General features: G+C 31.3%; 1 protein-coding gene, 1 long non-coding RNA gene and 1 pseudogene across 2 annotated transcripts in view; 1 reads left to right on the forward strand and 2 right to left on the reverse strand.

The window, feature by feature from the left end:
* LOC145269168 (uncharacterized) overlaps nucleotides 1-14498 on the reverse strand; it is an 85709-nt gene that overhangs the window by 39159 nt on the left and 32052 nt on the right. The gene's annotated exons all lie outside the window — the stretch shown is intronic.
* LOC145269448 (uncharacterized) lies at nucleotides 853-12955 on the reverse strand. The gene is made up of 3 exons (XR_013865063.1): nucleotides 12289-12955; nucleotides 10307-10398; nucleotides 853-1900 (listed from the first exon to the last, which is right to left on the reverse strand). It is a non-coding gene; the product is annotated as an uncharacterized LOC145269448 (long non-coding RNA).
* Nucleotides 3793-3909, forward strand: LOC145270004 (5S ribosomal RNA; annotated as a pseudogene).

A 14498-nucleotide genomic window follows, 5' to 3' on the forward strand; every position in this document is an offset into this window, starting at 1 on the left:
CTAAAAAAGCGATTTTTTTTTTGTTTTAAATTTGAATATATTATTTATTGACCTTTTCTCTTCAATTTGTGATATATAAAACTCCACGACATAAATTAATTATTTACTTTTTAATAGACATTTCAAAATGAGAGGCGTGAATTATTCGACCCCCTATCTTTCTAAGCTTATAACTCCTCGAAAAATGTAATTCAAGCCCTAATTTCTTTTTCAATTAAAGGAGCAAGGACCAAGGTTTCATTAAAAAAAATTAAAAAAAGACAAAAAGAAACAATGTGTTCTTATAAAATAAGGTTTTAAACTTCGGACTTTACAGGTAAATTTCTAAAAAAGCGATTTTTTTTTGTTTTAAATTTGAATATATTATTTATTGACCTTTTCTCTTCAATTTGTGATATATAAAACTCCACGACATAAATTAATTATTTACTTTTTAAGAGAAAGTTGAAAATGGGTGACACTTGGGGGGGCGTGAATTTAAAAAAAAACGTTTGTCTAAAATATTATATTCGGTTTATTGGAAAGAACATAAAATTTCACATTGACCCTGAAAATATCGTAAAAATAGAATCAATAGAAAAATTTTGATAGATTTTTAAAATTTAAAAATTTTAAAATATTGAGTTTAAAAATTGAAAAATATTGAGTTCGGAAAATTCATTACTGTTTTAAAAAAAAAAATATTTTTATTACTTTTAAAACAACTGTAATAGTTTATTTTGGAAGTATAATCCATAAAGAAAATAAATAACCCACTTTTAACAGAGAAATTACGAGATTTTTATATTGTATTCGCAATTTCGTGTTAGGGGTGTCAAAAATTCCTACAAAAATTCTGATACTGCTAAAGCAGGATCACATGAATATACAACTGGAAACGTAATATTTGACCCAGTACAACAAAGACTTTTTATAAATAGTGCAGTTTAGATTTAATGTTCGAACTGAATCCTTCTGACAATTTATCTGCTTCCATACTAAGAAAAACATACGACAACTTTGCGACAACATTTTTATTTCATATATTTTCTTTTCTCATATTGATAATTTCAGGTGGAGATGCCAATTAATTGTTTTATTATTATTATTATTATTATTATTATACAGAAATAATTCAAACGATATTTACATCAACTTTATTTTCTGGAAATAAAATATGTACTTCAACAAAATTGAACTCATGGTTGCTTAAGAACTACAAAGCATTTTAATATTATGTTTTAGAAAAGTAATTTATATAAGCATCCTCATACAAGAACAACGATCGAATTCAAAGCCCATGTGGAGACTCCAACTTGGTGCTGATTAATTGTATTACATATACAACATTAACTCAATCTATATTTCAATCGACTTTGTTTGCTGAGGATAAAATATGCACAACAACTAAATTGAATCAATAGTTGTTTAAGAAATATGTCAAAGCATTTTAATAGTGTGTTTTGGAAAAGTAATTTAAGTAATTCTAAGGTTTGTATGTTTTAGGTGAAGAGACCTATTAATCTGAAGCATTCAACAAGTTTGATATATATATATATATATATATATATACTTGTATATTTTGGCAGCAAGTCATTATTCAAGCACGTCTGATTGAACACAACCGAGTTCTTTTTCTTTTTGATTTTGTTGAATAACTTTTCAATTCGCCGAGCAGTTTTTTTTTATTTGGGCTGGTATATTGTATATTATGGTGCCCAATAATTGTTGTTCGGCAATATTCTTCTCAAGTGCTTTCAATCTGTACATCCAATCGTCGTCAGCAGTGAGTGTTGTTGTTGTCATTTTCTTTGAGGTTTGGTGTATTTATAGTAATTTTTTTATTATTGGTGATAAAGATGGGCGCAGGATGCTTTGCATATTCCGCACACAAACGGTTTCTTTCCAGCCGCCAATACCCCTCAAAAAAAAAAAAAAAAAACGAAAAACATATTTTTGTAAACTGCTTGTGAAAACTTAATTTTTTAGATCAATTAAAAACCATTAAAAAGAACATAACACACACAAAATATAAACCATTTTTTTTGTTTTTGAAAACTTGTTATTTCAAATGTCTGCTAAAGATTCATCCGCGATGTGATGTCACTTCACTATAAGAAAACACTACTGAAGGCGGTTAAATGGTGCAAAATGGTCCCAGGGTCAAGAAGTTAATACCATGCAAACAGTAAATTATCAGATTCATTGTCAGCAACCTCTAAAAAGACAAATTACATCAATGTTCTATTGTAGCATAAAGTAACATTTACTTTTTTATTATTAAAACAAAATGGGTTTAAGGCTCCTAAAATTCGTACTAGAATTATCCGTAAGGACCTGTGGCGTAGTGGTTAGAGTACTGAGAAAAATCAATTGTAAAAGTGATATTCACCTGAGGGTTGAAGGTTCAATCCTCAGTGTGGGCGACTGAAATATACATTTGCGAATTACTTAGGACCTCTATCCAGTCATGGCTGACGGAACAAGAGCATGCTACTCCCATGAAATAAATAAAGGGTTCCGCTCGAAATTCTGTCCAATTTCCTAAGTTTGACAGAAACATTCCTGAGTTCGACAAGATACATCTGAAGGTTGGAGGTTATATTGATCAAAACGTTGTGAGAATAGTAGTCCGATGAATAATAATACAAATGGAAATATTTTCATATCAAAATTGTTTGTTTTGCAGTTTAAATAAATAAAATGAAATATTTTACTTTCTTCGATAGATATATAGGAAAGTTCAAAAACAACTTACTGCTACACTATGTTAGATTAAAATTATCCAAATAGAGAATTGTTCTTTCTCTTTAGGAGAAGAAAATACATGCATGCTTGGACTACCTTCATGAAATTACCACAGCCATTCTCTAAAGCAACGAAAAATATTTTTTATGCCTGCTAGTATAACCATGTGCTTGAACACAGTGAACTGTAGGCAGACTTTACCTACATGTCGCTTTGGCAATGACGTCATGCGTTCATGCACACTGGCCTCCTTCCATATTTTGGTGGCTATAGCTATTGCCACAATGTTCACCTTTGACAAGAAAATATATAATCCATCATGACTACTGCCAGACTCTCGATCCTGGGTACGACTTAAAAGACATTCAATGGGGATTGTAGAGCTGTCCCTTAGTTACCATTGGCCCAGAGTGATAATAGCTGTTAGGGCATCTGGTGCTACCAGATCAGGCACTCTGAAGATATTGGCTTCTTCAGCAAAAAATGCATCAAACATAACAGACGACTGAGGACCGCCTATAAATTAAATATTCCCTTGGCACTTTCTCCTTTGGATGAAGCCGATTTAACCTGCCTATGAGGGTGAATGGCATACAACAAATAAACTCTGACAGACTGACTTCTACACCTGTGTGTGTGGTAAAATTATATGAACTTTTTTCGCCCCAAAAGGATTTTATATTTTCTTGCCTTCTATACCCATGGACGTATTCCATTATTAACATTTTTCTCTTTTCCATTTCGTTTCTCTTTTCTTGTGGACTTAATCACCTTTTCTTTTTATATTCCTCTTTTGCCTCCCCATGAGGGCAGAGTTAGACACAATGTTGGTTTTTACTGTGGGGGGGGGCAGCTTCCCAAAAAGGGGCACTCTGGTTAGTAAGAAAAATAAAAAAAATGTATCAGTCATGGAGGATTTCTCCTCCATTACCCGTGACGAGAAAAGTGGAGTACAGCATCAGAACAGATATTACACTCTGATCTTGGCATGAAGGCTAAGAAAGAAAAAAAGCAACCCTTTTTTCTTTTTTCCGTTCCTCTTTTAATAACATGTTAACAAAGATTGTGTACGGCATAATCACGTTGACAAACCGGTTCCCGTCAGATCACCGAAGTAAAGCAACGATGAGCCTGGCTAGTACCAGATGGGTGACCATTTGGGAATTCTTGGCGCTGTATGTGCTTTCTGCTTATCTCTGCATTATTTCCAGTCATCCTGAACCTATACCTGCCACTGGTATTCAACAATCTCGACTCAGGAGAGGTGTGGTTGAAGATTGCGCAACTCTTGCCACAAAAATTTCACGTGCAGGAGCCCTTACCGGGGGTGGGGGGGGAGGTGGTATCCATAGTCTGTCAAGACTGAAGGAAGTCTTTAACAAAGATTATCAATAAAGTTGTTTGAAATGTTAGAATGAGACTTTGTTTTTTTAATTAGCAATATAACAGTTAGAAAATAGAAAACAAGAAAACCTCCCAAACATAACTAGGGAATAGTTTATAATAGGATTCATAGTTTAAATAAGTTTATATAATCTTTAATGCAGCATTCGAACGATGAAATATTAAAGCAAATATTTTATTTAGAAAAAGTTCAGTATGAGTACAAGTTGGAAATAAAAAATGCAATAAAACAAAATGTTTTACGAAATTTTTTTTTAATTTACTTATTTATAAAGCTGTTGTGGAGGTTTCATTCCTGCTCAAGATAAGAATACTTATGAACCGTTACCCCCAACCAGAACAGGCCGAGCAGAAAGAAAATTCAAGAATAAAAAGCAATGCACTTTGTATGAAAAATAGAGCTTAGGCGTTTGGAAAAAGTTTAATCATTGTAGTTTCGCATACCATACCAGCAACAGCCAAGTGGCACTGTGTCTTGTCTCGGGTGAAAATTCAATCAAAAAATAATCTTGATTGCATTTATGTGGATACATGAAATAATAATAATAATGATAATAATAATACTGATGATGATGATGATAATAATAATGATAATAGTAATGATAATAATAATAACAACAGTAATTATAATAACAATAATAATAACAATAATAATTCTGATTTCGTTTATCAACGTCTCTCTGGAAAGGGATGGGATTCATTTTTAGAGGATTTCCCTTAATCCCGGCTTTAAACTAGGAGCTTCATAGATCAAGGGTTTTCCTAAGGGTGTTGGTGGTACCTATAATTGCAGAGGTCTGAAGGCCACCTAAAACATCAGGGATTTGTAGTGTTTTCAATTGTTGGGATTATTTGTGTTTTAACCTCATGTATACGCCTTATCTACAAGGACAATGGAGTATAATTGCTCTACTTCTCATTCTCCTTCTCTCTCACATTCCTGTCCCAGGTATTAAAAAGTCTACAATCTGCCAGTTTTTTGAGACCTTGTCAATGACGACCAAATCCAGATAATTATGTTCCAATTGCTTGGTCGTTATGACACTTTTGTCCCACCATTCCTCTACCTTGCCATCCTCACTTGTTCTCACTTCATCAGCCACCCACTCAAACCATTTTCCAGCACACTTCACCCCAACCCTCTTACACACTTCTCAATATATCCGGAGTCCCATGCGATCGTGTCTTTTGCAGTACTCTCTTTGGGCCAGTCCATTACACCCTGCTGCAAGGTGTGCAATTAACTGAGGTCTTACCACAAATCCGGCATTCTGCAGCAACTTCCTCTCCTAGAACCACTTTTTTGAACAATCGTGTTCCTAATGCCTGCTCTTGTGCTGCACAAACAAAAGCTTCAGTACTCTTACCCAGCTCTAAACCATTGCCATGATCTTTCTTATGATGTTGTGAACTACTCCTTGAACTATTTTTCCTCGCTTTTCACCTTCCGGCGATCATTACTCTTCATACTTGGAATCTCTATGATATCGTCTCTAAGAAGAACCTCTCTTAACTTCTGAAGTACTTCTTTTTCTACAGAAGTCAAAGTTCGAACTTCATCACCACTTCTCCATACATCTGCTCCTTTCACTGGTTCCATTGTCTTAGAGTCAATGATCTCATCTGCCTTAGATCCTTCAAACTCCTTCTCATCACTTCTCCTAATCATAGGATTCCATTCCTCCTCAGTTATCTGCCTCCCATCATCGCTTACATTTCCCTTCTGCACTTCCACTTTCTCAGTTCTTTCATCAGAGTTAGTTTCATCAGTTTTACTTTCATTATTCATTTCATTCCTAACCATCCGTTCAATCTCTTCCCTTGCAATCACTGAAAGTAGGTTGTTATTTTTAATTTGTTTTAGCTGGGATACCAAACTCGCAACACTTCTAGCTCCTCCTCCTCCTCCTACTCCTCCTCTCCACTTCTCACAAAGAATTCCCACAGTACTCTTCTTTCCTCATCCGTCCATGGTTTTTTGACATTTCCTGCTCCAACTCCCTTCGTGTCTTGGGACCCTCTCTGGCAATTCTCACTCCCCCTTTATCAAGCCACATCCCCAGAATTTCGAACAGTTGTATGATGATGACAGGACCCACCCTGTTGACCAGTGGGACACCTACCAGATGTGAAACCATCGCAAGATGTTCCAGCCTCATTCACATCGTTATTTTCAATATTTTGATTTGACATTCTCCCATAAATGGGGTTAGTGAATTTTAGGTTACACCATCGATAGTTTTATCGAGAACTCATCTCGCGGAGGGTTCTCCACCAAGGTCAAAGATTCCCTCCCGAACTTTATCCTCCACCACCACCACTATTACCATTACCACCACCAACAACAATAGAAATAAAATCTACAATGATAATGGTAATAATGATGATGATAATAATAATAATGATAATAATAATAACAATATTAATAACAATAATAACAATAATAATAATAATAACAATAATAAATAGTGAATATCAAGAAGTCAGAAGTGAAACAAATGTATGAAACTAACCAGAGAACTGAAAGGGATATTGAAGATAAAGAAAGTTAAAATAACACCAATAATCATAGGAGCACTAGGAACATTCCTGATAAAGTTTGAGAAAAGAATGAGAGAAATTGGAATCAGGGGAATGGCTGAGAAAATACACCAAGTAGCAATAATGAAAACGGGTGATATATTCAGGAAAACTCTTGAATGCGGAGACTAATATACATGAGTTATATATGCTAACTGGCCATATAAAAACTGCAACAGAAATAAAACAAAAGATATAAGAACATCACATGGAAGTAAGAAAACTGAAATGATAATTGTACGTCCTTGTCCCCCAAAAATTTAGAGTTGAGATCAACTGGCACCACACCAAATAGTCAAGAAGGGTCGAGGAGAATGGAAAGACAAGAGGAGAGAAAGCCTTTACAAGACCTCCACTGGATGAGTGCAAAAAAGACTAGGATTTTGGGAAGATTTATCGTCACCCAAATTCCAGTGATGACCCATGATCATTCGCAGCAAGAAATCAATGGCAAACGACTTTCAATAATGCTAATTCGTTTGCAACGGTTGAGAGGTGAAGAGTACTGGAAATCTGGGGAGACTTGCTATAACGCAGATTTCAGAGAACACCAACGATTGTTGTAAGTGATGATGACCTGTGTAAGAAATAATAATAATATATATACATATGTGTTATATATATCTATATAATACTAAAACTCTGTCGTTCTTGGTTGTTTGCTTGTTTGCTTGCGCACTATCCTCCTCCTACTTCTACTGTGCCGCCTCTTCTTGCTACTACTATTACTTCTCTTTACAACTACTACTATGCCTTCTCATTTGGCCTTCGGGACAAGATCAAAGTGTAGTATCTGTTCTTCAGATGCTGCACTTAAGATAATTTGTACCAGTCAATGGAGGGGAAACCCTCTATACTGGGACAATTATTATTTTTGGTAACCAGAGTGCCCCCTTTTTGCCTACTTTTAGGGAGCTGGTTTTTACCTCACATTAAAAACGGCCTTGTGCCTAATTTGCTCAGTGGGGGAGCAAATAAATACCATCTGTTCTTCAGATGCTGCACTTCTATTTCTTGTTCTCTTTCGGTGGAGGAGAAATCCTTCACGACTGAGACAATTTTTATTTTTGTACCTTTTCTCCACGTTAAAAAACGACCCTGGTGTCTAACTCTGTCCCGTGGGGAGGCATAGTAAATAGGTACTACTATGCCTTCTCTTCCTCCTCTTACTACTATTACTACTACTACTACGCCTCCTCTCCCTTAACCTACTATTACTACTACTGGTTATAATTCAATGGCTGTAAGTTTTTTGGGTTTTTTTTCAAAAATAAACAATCATAAACAGAATGACTCACAGAAATCTATCTATATTCTTTTTTTCATTTTAATATACTTTCATAGAAATGTTTCTGTTATGTCACAAAAAAACTATTTTCTTTACGTCACAAGTGTCTTGCTCATACATTACTTCCATAGCTAATATAACATACTGACCCCTTAAGGGGATGTTTTGCAACTATTCTGTATTACAACTATACTGTCGCAATTTTCTCACAAATAAATCAACTTTGACCTGTTGACAACATTTTTTTTTTTTTACTGTGTATGTTTTCAGTGGCCTAATTTTTTTTGTGTGTGTTTTAAATTATCCAAATAAACAATTGTTAATACTTTCTGCACTTTTTTTTACATCGTTCATTTCCGTATTACGTTAAAGTTATTTTAACATAATTTTCTTACAAATCAATCTACTATTTTACAATGTAAATAGATAATAGGTAACTTTACACGAATAAGGAGGATTTTTTTTTTTTTTGTTTGAGTGATCCGTCTGATTTTTCATTTTAATATACTTTCATAGAAAGGTTTCTGTTATGTAAAAAAAAATATATATATTTTCTTTACGTTACAATACATGAATTCCATAGCTAATATAACATACTGACCCAACGGGTCACGGGTAGTCTAGTATATATATATATATATATATATATATATATATATATATATTTCTGTCTGTCTGTTTGTCTCTCTCTGGAACTGACAAAATAAGATTAAAAAGCAAGTTTAGCTGTTTTCCCATTACTGTCAAACTAGCCTATTCAAAAACGTAAAAGCATTATCAGGAAAGAAAATGGGGTAAATGTGCAAATCAGATGCGTAAATTATCACTTAAAACTATAAAAAGTTTTTTCTTTTTCTTTTGTTGTTTTAGTAAAACACAATTTAACCCAAAGGCCTTCATCACCATTATTATTTATGATTTATTATTAAACATAATGTGTAACACGTTAAGGGAAGCATTGCCGGTCATTTTTTTAAATTTTTTTATCATTATTATTTTAGACTTATATAAACTCATAAAAAAACTGTTTTTTTCTTTGTAAAACATATTTTTAGACTCAAAGACTTAAATGGAACCATTAAAAGCTTAATCATTATCATCATTATTGGTACTAGTGCACTTATTGATCCATGCTAAAATAATAACATTATTTAGAAAGCCATTCTTAACATGGGGAGGGTGTCTTGTACCTATTCTGCCCTTTAACCTTACAATTTAATAAAAAAAAACAGATATCATCAAAATTTAATTAAACTTGAAAATACTATTTAAAAAATAGTGTGGATCAATAAGTTCATTAGCTCATTATTATTAATAACAAATTTAAAAAATACATTAAAAATTATTAAACATAGATTTTTAAGTCTAATAATTTATGCATCTGCAATGTCTAATTATGGAAAATGGCACTGGAATTTAATTTATAAAATAAAAAAGTGACACTGCACTATAATAGCGAAATTTAGAAAACGAAAGAAATTGATTAAAAAAAAAACAATGGTATCCACCAACGTTTTTGTGTTAATTTCAGCTTAAAGCAATGATATCTACTTTATTGGTATGTCAGAAGTACTTAAATTTTTACCGCTTTACTTTTAAAAACCAGAAAAAAACATGAGTTTTCGAGCTATTTTGCAAAAAATCCCTCGCCATAATTCCTTGGCATAAAAATACGGCAAGTAACTCAGTTATGCTAAAAGCAAAGCAAGTGACTTATATTTATGATTGTTAACGCAAAAATAAAAATTAAATAAATAAAATAAATAAATAAAAATAGTCATAGTTACATGCTGTTTTAGGTGTATCAGAATTTTTGTAGGAATTTTTGATACCCCTAACACGAAACTGTGAATAAAATATAAAAAACTCGTAATTTCTCTTTTAAAAGTGGGTTGTTTATTTTCTTTATGGACTATACTTCCAAAATAAACTATTAAAGTTGTTTTAAAAGTAAAAGAAATATTTTTTTTTTACTTTTTAAAAAACAGTAATGAATTTTACAAACTCAATATTTTTCAATTTTTAAACTTTAAAAATCTATCAAAATTTTTCTATCGATTCTATTTTTACGATATTTTCAGGGTCAATGTGAAATTTTATGCTCTTTCCAATAAACCGAATATAATATTTTAGACAAACGTTTTTTTTTTAATTCATGCCCCCCCCATTTTCAAATGTCTATTAAAAAGGAAATAATTAATTTACTCACCAAAGTGTTATTTATCACAAAATAAAGAAAAAAGGTCAATAAATAATATATTCAAATTTAAAAAATAAAAAAGTAGTGTTTTTTTTTTAGAAATTTACCTGTAAAGTTCGAAGTTTAAAACCTTTCTTTTTTTAAACCTCGTTGTTTGTTTTTCTTTTGTTTTTTGTTCTTGCGACCTTGGTCCTTGCTGCTTTAATTGAAAAAAAAAATTAGGGCTTGAATTACATTTTTCGAGGAGTTATAAGCTTGGAAAGAAAGGGGGTCGAATAATTCACGCCTGCCATTTTGAAATGTCTATTAAAAAGTAAATAATTAATTTACTCACCAAAGTGTTATATATCACAAATTGAAGAGAAAAGGTCAATAAATAATATATTCAAATTAAAACAAACAAAAAAATTAGTGTTTTTTAGATATTTACCTATAAAGTCCGAAGTTTAAAACCTTAAAAAAAAAATAAAATAAAAATTTAAAAAAACGCGTTGTTTTTTGGTTTTTTTTTTTTTTTAATGAAACCTCGGTCCTTGCTCCTTTAATTGAAAAAAAATTAGGGCTTGAATTACATTTTTCGAGGAGTTATAAGCTTGGAAAGATAGGGTGGAATTATTCACTATTTTTCACGAAATTTCTGACACACCTAATGTTGCTTACTTCTCCCTGAAATTTCCAGTGATTTTTTTAGCTAAACATTTTATTTTCACTAATTTTCATAAAAAAAAAACGTTGGTACTTGCACAGTTTAAACAAGACATTAAAAAAATGAAAATATCGAAAATAGTTTAAATTGAACGTATCCGTTATGGAATGAAGTTCTCAAAAAAAATAAATAAATTTCACTTAATTTCATCAAGTAGTTGTCTTTTTTTGATTTTTTTTTTTAACAGCGAAAAACCAATTTGTTATGATACCGAGCAAAAGGTTCGATTTTTAGGAAGAAAAGCTAGTATTAAAGATGGGGAGGGAGTGTCGGTGCCTTAAACTGAGTTATCTCCCCGTGGCATGTTAAAAAAAATTCAAAGATGTCTACTTACAACGTGCTGTCATAAAAACATGTTTTTTCCGCTGTAGAAAAAAAATAAAAATAAAAAATACTCGATCAAATTAAGTGAAATATTTTTCTGAGATCTTCAGTCCAAAACGTATACGTACAATATAACCTTTTTTTTTCTCGATATTTTCATTTTTTTAATGTCTTGATAACTGCGCAAGTGCCAAAATGTTTTCTGTAATATTTTTTCTACCTTATCGTTTTTCGTCATTTTTTTTTTTAATCTATTACTGTAACGTGACAATTAAACAGAGGCCATTGGTTTGCATTGAAAGTCAATATTAAACATTTTGAATTTTGCTAGTATACTGTAACTGCACCCCCCACACACACACGCAAAAAATTCTGTGTGACTGTACACATAGATTCGAAAAAGTTGTCAAAAAACAAATATATAACAAATAAACGTTATCAAAGGCAAGATAAGTTACTTTTCTATCTAACTGGATATATTTTTCGTGTTTTTATTCAATGTAACATGTTTATTCAGCTCGAAAACCATACAGTGTTTACCGATGTATTGGAAAATTCAAGATGGCGTCAGACTCACTCTTTAACACGGTAAGTTTCGGAAAAGATGTTATAAATAAAAAACTGGATAAAATACTGTTAAAACTCGCTCAATATATGTTACCGTAACATAGGTTGACATATATTCGGCGGGTTTTTAACCGTATTTTGTCTAGTTTTTTATTTATAACACCTTTTCTCAAACTTACAGTGTTAAAGAGGGAGTGAGGCGCCATCTTGAATTTTCCAATACATCGGTAAACACTATATGTTTTTCGAGTTGAATAAACATGTTACATTGAATAAAAACACGAAAAATATATCCAGTTTGGTAGAAAAGTAACTTATTTTGCCTTTGATAACATTTATTTGTTACATTTTTTTTGACAACTTTTTCGAATCTATGTGTACAGTAATACAAACCCATGAAAGCTTTACCAGGAAATAAAATTAACTGGAATTTAATTTATGAAAATATAAATAAATAAGGGATGAAAACAATAAGATAGAAATTATACTTACGTTTTGTTTTTACGTACTGTTTGTGATTGAATTTTTTTCATAGGACATTTCCATGGTGCAATATTTATTTTTAAAAAAGATTTTACTATGGTATTTATTTTTAAGGCTTAGTTAATTCTTTCGTTTTGCTGTTCATAGAATTTGGAGCAGATCTTAGGATTGTTGCAGACTGGCGTGAGAACTTTGTGATTTATATATGAAAGATGTTTAGATAGACAGGTATTGCCGTCCCATAATGCAAAAGACGAAATCTACTTCCTTCAGTGTTGCTGTTGCTGGCTGCAAAGCTTCTACAGGTTGCGGGTCACTTTAGACGGCAAGTCAATTAAAATAATCTTTATGCGAAAATGTTTTTGTTTTTTTTTAATCTTATTTTGAAAAGAAACACGGGTTTGTATTACTGTACAGGTAAGAATATGTAGGTAAGAATTAACGGCACTTTTGCCACCGTGCTGCTGAAATAATAACGCTATTATTTTGAAAGCCATTCTTAACATGGGGAGGGGGAGGGTGTTTTGTAACTTTCTGTGCTTCTATCTAACAATTTATTATTAATTATAATAATAATAATAATAATAATATATCGTGAGGCTTGAACTTAACCTAAAAAAAAAACAAAAAAACTATGCACTTTCTGAACGACAGTGCCATGAGGCGAATGTATGTATTTTAGTTTCACGAACATCCAATAGAGGGCGTTTCTCATTCAAAGAACAGGGGTCGATAACTCGTACCTTTTTGAAAGTTCGTACAAAAACCGCTATAATTTTTTTTTTTTTTTTTTTAATATATTTTTCTACATTGACAAACTAAAATTATATTTTGATATATTTTTATACAATCCTATTGTGCAAAAAAAATTTAAAATAGGAAAAAAAAAACTAAATAATTCTCAAACAAAAAAAAATAATAAAAACTATAAATGTTTTATGTTTTTGACATTTTTATTTTCATTTATAAATCACTCATTTAAAAGAAATAATATTAAAACATCAAAATTATATTTTTGGTTATCTTTCAGATGCAAGGTTCATTGTTTACTTGCGGTTTTAACGATGTAAGATTCCGTTGTACGGAAGACCAAATCGGCCAAAATGTCTATGATGTTTTATTGGCGCTTTTCTTCGTATTTTTAATAACATTTTTTTGCACCATTTACAAGTTCTTTTTACAAATAATTTTTTTAATACTGTAATAGTAAAATAAAGATACATTTATTAATTATACGAAAAAAGTATCTCGTAATGTTTTCACACGAGATTTTTTTCCTGTTGATTTCTCTTTTTTTTTTAATATTAAAATTGATTTACTATTTAAAGTGATTTCAAAGCCTTTAACATGACGGAGTTTATAATGAAAACCAAATTACCGTTAAAATTAAAATAATCTTTATTAGAAATTTGTAACAAAATAACAAAATTATAAAACTATTAGATTAAAATTGAGAACTTTTAATTAAACAACGTGAACATTTTATAATGAGTGTTTTCATGAAATGTATTTTTAATAATAAAAAGTGAACTTTTTTTACTTACACTTCATAAAAAAAACGTATCCAATATAGAATGTTACTAAAATAATTTTACTATTACAGTATTAAAAAAATATTTGTAAAAAAAAAACTTGTAAATGGTGCAAAAAAATGTTATTAAAAAATACGAAGAAAAGCGCCAATAAAAACATCGTAGACGTATCAATTTAAATATTTAAATTCAGTAAATAAATTTAAATATTTAAATTATGGCCGATTTGGTCTTCCGTACAACGGAATCTTACATCGTTACAACCGCAAGTAAACAAGGAACCTTGCATCTGAAAGATAACCATATTTTTTTATATAAAAAAAATGTTTCGCTTTTCCTATATTTTTTGTTATTTATTTCGTTATTATATATTTTTGCGTTTTCGGAGACACTTCTTTATATTTGAGGTTCACAGTAGATGGCGTTTCTCATTCAAAGAACAAGGGTCGATAACTCGTCTCAGTCGACTCATGGCACTGTCGTACAGAAGTGCCAAAAACTATTTTAAAATAGTGCGGTGGCAAGAGTGCACAAGCATCGAATTAATAAGACCCCCTCCTATTTTCACATTAATAATAACTTTCTTAATTTTCCCATGGATGTTAAAATGCACAAATGAATTACTTTAAAACATTCAGAGCAATTTAGTTTTAAAAAAAAAAAAAATCACATTTTGGGTTTGTATTA

The sequence above is a fragment of the Euprymna scolopes genome, chromosome 45, assembly GCF_053919585.1.
Source record: "Euprymna scolopes isolate OS-2025 chromosome 45, ASM5391958v1, whole genome shotgun sequence".
NCBI lineage: Eukaryota > Metazoa > Mollusca > Cephalopoda > Sepiida > Sepiolidae > Euprymna > Euprymna scolopes.